The sequence below is a fragment of the Octodon degus genome, unplaced genomic scaffold, assembly GCF_000260255.1.
Source record: "Octodon degus isolate 3935 unplaced genomic scaffold, OctDeg1.0 scaffold00043, whole genome shotgun sequence".
In the NCBI taxonomy this organism is placed as follows: Eukaryota; Metazoa; Chordata; class Mammalia; order Rodentia; family Octodontidae; genus Octodon; species Octodon degus.
Genome location: NW_004524619.1, coordinates 1305038 through 1310497, shown reverse-complemented (window position 1 = coordinate 1310497; position 5460 = coordinate 1305038). Strand labels below are relative to the sequence as shown.

At 41.5% G+C, this 5460-nt stretch overlaps 1 pseudogene; it reads right to left on the bottom strand.

Moving 5' to 3' along the window:
• Positions 1-1747: 1747 nt before the first annotated feature.
• Positions 1748-2454, bottom strand: LOC101560714 (annotated as a pseudogene).
• Between the last annotated feature and the right edge of the window lie 3006 nt (positions 2455-5460).

Here is a 5460-nt window from a genome sequence, read left to right as displayed (position 1 = left end):
TGACTGGCCCTAGTCCACAGACAAAGAGAGATTATTTTTCTCTGAGGTAATTTTAGTTTAAAAAGTAGTTCTGTTATATACAGCCTCAGGAGCATACAGAGAACATGACAGTACATGGCTGTGTGGGGAACTGTGAAGCCACTCTGAGGACTGGTCGCGAGCCTTAGGTGTTATTGTCCAAGTTAATGTTGTCTCCAGAGTTAGATTCTTCTGATAGATACTGATGCTAAAAGTCACCAGTATACATCTTAGTGTTGTATTTTGTGAATTATGTTCCAATGAATTAAGAAAGGGGTCAGGTAAGGGAATCTAGCTTTTATTTTCACTTATCTCCACACTTTTGTTGAAGATATTTTAAAAATAATTTTGTTTTGCAACTCCAAACCTTGCAGAGTTGTGTTATCGACACTATTTTGAATTTTATAACACTTCATGGACATTAGTGAGTCAAAAACTGACTGTGAACATTTTTCTTCTCCAAAGAAATAGTTGAGACCCTCCAGGTCTGAGTCACTGCTATCAAAGGTAAATGTATTAAACACAGACCTGGGATTTACTACCAGTTGTCCAGATTTAAGGAATCTGTACTTTATAGATATCTAGTAAATTTTTCTCATGAGAAATAAGAGACAAATAATATGTTAGCAGCATGTACTCGGGCACAATGTTCAAGACACTGGCATTTCAGTGTCTTTCTTGCCACCATAAACATCTTCCTATTGGTCTGAGCAAGTCGAAGGGGTGGCTGAGATTCAGGGAGGAGTAGATTTCATCACTCGATAAGAAGAACAGCACATTGGAGCTGGGAAGCCAGCTCAGCGGTTTAAGTGCCTGCCTGGAAAGTGCAAGGTTTGATCCCCGATATCCCATGCCCTGCTGGCCTTGGATCCTGGATGCCCTGTGCCAGCCCCAAAACCGGGCATGGCAGTGTATGCTTATAATTCTAGCACCAGGAAGGCTGAGACAGGAGGACCAAGCTGTATAGAAAGACACTGTACCAAATACATAAATAAATAAACCATTAAAAAAACAAAGAAGAAGAGCAAAGCATCATATTGTAAACAGTATGGAAACAAAGTAATATATCCCGAGGACCACTATTGTAATGCTAGCTGCATCAACTGTGGCTAATTAGTATTTGTCAGGTAGTTCTCAGTTTGTGACCTCCCACATCTACCCTTGTCACGGGCCTCATTTTACCTGAAAGATGCTCTGAAATCATGTGAGGCTTCCTGGATTGTGAGTCTGCCATTTGCTCTACAGGCTATAATGGGGCTTGGTACCTGGTAAACACTCACTCAGTATTATTAATTAAATAGATAAGGTACAAAGAGTTCAGAATTTTCTCCAATGTCACACAGAGAGTAATTTCATGTGCACTGTATGGGTTAGATGGCTCCTTTTTTCTGGAAAGAAAGACAACATAGTAACTTATTTTTAATAATAAATCTTAATGAGGTAGAATAATTTGGATCTCTTGGCTATTTATTTATTTAGTCTCTTTCTTTTTTTTTTAATTCTTAAAGGCATTTTTCCCCCTAAGAGTCTCTTGTTGTCTACAGGGAGACATCTGCAGACGAAGTTTGATTCTTTATGGAAACAGTCCCCATTACCCTTCCTTGTCCTCATCCACAGTTAAATAAATAGCTGTTCCCCCTGAAAGATGGTCACAGTCCTGTGGTCCAGGGAGGACCAGAACAGGCTGGACGCCCTTGGTCCTGAGTCCGAGTCAGTCATCTTCCCCCTCTTACTCTGATTCTTCTGAAGACTCGGGTGCGCTCTCTGGCAAGTCATCTTCTTCCATCTGCTGGAACCTTCCTGACTGGGCATCCCATGTGTACTTGATGGTCACCTTGAATTCGACCATCTTATGGCCAGAGAGCTTCAGGATGCAGGCCTGCTCTGGGGTTATCTCATCACCCTCCTTGCACGCCTCGTAGTCAGACAGTAGGGTCACCACACCTCTCTTGAGGGCAGTAAGCCGTCCCAGCTGCCTCAGCTGAGGCTCCATGGAGTGGAGAGCTGCTCCAGGGGCCCTGGATTCAGGGTCACAGCGAAAGCTGCTTTGTTCCCAGCTCAGGCCAAGTCCATTTCTATGTATTTGGTGAACCAATCATTGACCTCTTCCTTCGTGTGGTTGGTGAAAAGGAGGCCAGCTTCACCCCTCAACTTCTTACTGACCTGGTGCAGCTTGTCTTTGTACTCGTCAGCTGGGCTTCGACGCAAGGCCATCATTATCACCTTGTTTTTGCCAAAGAACATCCAGCTGTGCTCCCAGGCCTTCTGGATGTCCTTCAACTTGCTGTTCCTCATGTTGGCCAGAGAGAAAATGAAGAGGTACTGGTACGTGTCTACACATTTCCGAAGTTCTTCTATCAGGTTCTGTTTCAGTTCTGAGCCTTTCTTGGCAGTTTTCATTAAGGAAACTTTCTTGTTGTGCTTGGATTTGGGCATCGTGCTAAAACTACGTGCAGTGGAAGCCCGTGTGGCTCTCTCTTGTCTTTTTAGAAGAAAATCTAGGAAGTAATTGAAGCTGTGGTCTTTCATGTTGTCAAGTTGGTCCTCAGATAGAACTGGATCAGAGTCCTGTTGCTCTGACCAGATCTAGGCAAACATCAGTGGTACCTGGAAACTGTCCAGTAATGTATATGCTCAGGCCCACAGAGGTGCACCAAGTCAGGGTCTGCGTCATAACTAGATCCCAAACAATTCTTTTTAAAAATTTATTTTTAGTATTTTTTGATGAGAATAAAAAAATAGTAAAAAAGAAAACAATTTAGAAATTATAGAGAATTTTACTAAACAGAATTCCAGGAGTTCAACAATGCTGTTGTGTTGCATATTGTTGTCTTCAAATTAGTTGCTCAGATTACCAGATATAAAAGGGCTGGCCAGATAGCTCAGTGGATTAAAGTGCCTGCAAGCAGGTGCAGGAGACAGGGGTTCGATCCCTGGGCCTGCCATGCTGGCCCCATCCCTAGGGAGTGCTGAGATAGCAATTGAGACTGGCTTGGTGGTGAGTGCCTGTAATCCCAGCACTTGGGAGGCTGTAACCAGGCAGATCACTATGAGTCTGATCTAGTAGTGAGACCCTGAACACCCTGGGGACCCTTCCCTAAAAATAAAAAAAAACCAGATATAAGCATGCAAAATTAGTCAAAAATTATAAAAAATTAAAAAAGAGAGAAGAAAAATCTAAGCATTAATTGCTCCTATTAGTAGACCAGCTATCCTGTACATGTACATAAATATCATTCTCTTCCTTCCTTCTTTCTTTTCTCCTTTCCCTTATCCCAGTTGTTCCTTCCCTTTGAACATTTACTTTCCCTTTCACAGTATCTGTTTTACCTTTTGGATCTTACTTGTTCTTCCAGTTTTTAACATTGGGGAGACAATATGATGTTTACTCATGAGGATCTCGTTTATTTTACTTAAGAGTATGTTCTCTAGTTGCATCCATTTACCTAGAAAAGCCTCAAATTTATTCTTTTTTATAGCTGAATAGTACTCCATTGTGTAAAAATACCACATCAGTTGCTGGACACTTGGGTTGCTTCCTAGATGTAGCTATGATAAATTGTACTGCTATAAATATGGGTGCACATATATCACTGTGGTATGTTTTCATGCCTTGTGGAAAAATACCCGGCAGGGAGGGAATAGCTGAGTTGAATGGGACCTCTCATCTTAGTGAAGACTCTCCACACTCTCCACATATTGCCATAGTGGTCATACAAGTTTACACTCTCACCAAGCAATCCTTACAAACTTTAATGCTTGGAAGCCCCTGGTTAGAGTACGTTCCTGACAGCTACTCCTAAGTCCCTTCCATGCCAGCTTGTGAAGGAGACTTGCTTTTCCTCTAGGTGTGCTGGTATTTCCCAGTGAATTCTTAGCAAATTTCCAGCATGACTTGAGTTTGACCTTCTCCTATTTTCTTAGTATACACTGAGGGAAAACAAATACCATGGGCCTTGTTGCTGAGCCCGGATGAGGTGTTTGTTACTGAAACATTGTCAGAATGTTTGAGCCATTTTAGGTTATATTGTACTGTACTCTTTTAAAATATTTCAATTGCAACAAAAGAATAACATATATGCACTGTAGGTGAAAACTTTTATTTCACTAGAATTTGAGTTGTTGCATTTCCAGCCTTTATGCTGCATATGGAAGTGTTTGCCATTTTTTTCTTTTAAATGCAGGGAATAAAGAATGCAGTGGGTGAATATGCTGTTTGTAATAACTGAAGAAGAAAACATAAAACAACATCTATGTCAAAGTGTGGAGATACAAAGCTTTTCTAAATGTACCTATGATTTTATTAAGTAAAGCAATCATTTGCCATGTACTAGATGTAATTCAAATCGAGGGTTTCAGGTGACAATCCATTAAGTATAGTTATTAATATATTATCTTATATTACTACTATTGTTTAAATAAAAAAGAGAGAGATCACCATGAAATCAGAGGTTTATTATAAACACCAAAGGGTTGGCTTGTAGGATACATGTGTGAGTGTGTACGTGCATACATGTATCTCAGTTTATAGGTTGAATCATTTATGGAGATATTTTCTGTGAATAAACTGTTAAGGAACTCCATCAGCCTCACTAAGATTTGGGCTTTGTAAGTAGCAAGGTTCCTGTCTCTTACAGGGAATTCCAGGGTTAGGGACAGTCCCTTACTCACCCAAAGAGCCAGCTCATTCAGCAAGGGTGTTGAAAGTGTCATCAAAGCCTGCCCAACCCTCCTATTTGCATATCTTTCTCAGTGGTATTTTCCCAACCTGCTGGACTTGCCTACAGGTTGGGCAGCCCAGGTAGTCCCCTTGTTAAGGGCCCAACTTTGGGAAGGGCCAAGGTCAGAACAAAAGAGGCAGAACCAGCTGCTGGCTGTCTGCTCCATTTCTACTGCTGGTCAGGCAGCCTTAAACTTCGGATAGTCTGGAACAGTACTTCTCAAGCTTGAGCCTGAGTCTCATCATGCGGAAGGCCTGTTAAATCTTGGGTTTCTGGGGTCCACCCAGTCTCTGATTTCGCAGTCTGGTGGGCTTCAGAATGTTCCTGTCTCACAACCAAGAGTGGCAATATTGCTGTTCTGGAGCCCACTGGCTGAGAGCACCTTGTCTGAAGTTTGATTTATTGACAATTCTAATAAACACTAAGAAAACCTCTTGTGTGCCACTCTTCACTAGGCTGAGTGGTCATGTAGAAGGTGCCTAACTTATTATATCTCAATTTCCTTATCTGCCAAATGAGGACGATCATATCTAACTCAGAGGAGCTTTGTGCCGATGAAATGAAATTGATACTTTTGTATTAGTCACTTTCTTATTACTCGGACAAAATATTTGTAACCAAAAATTAAAGCTAAGGAAAGGTGTGTAACCCATGGTGACCAAGGGGTGGGGGTGAGAGAGAGAGAGAGAGAGAGAGAGAGAGAGAGAGAGAGAGACAGACA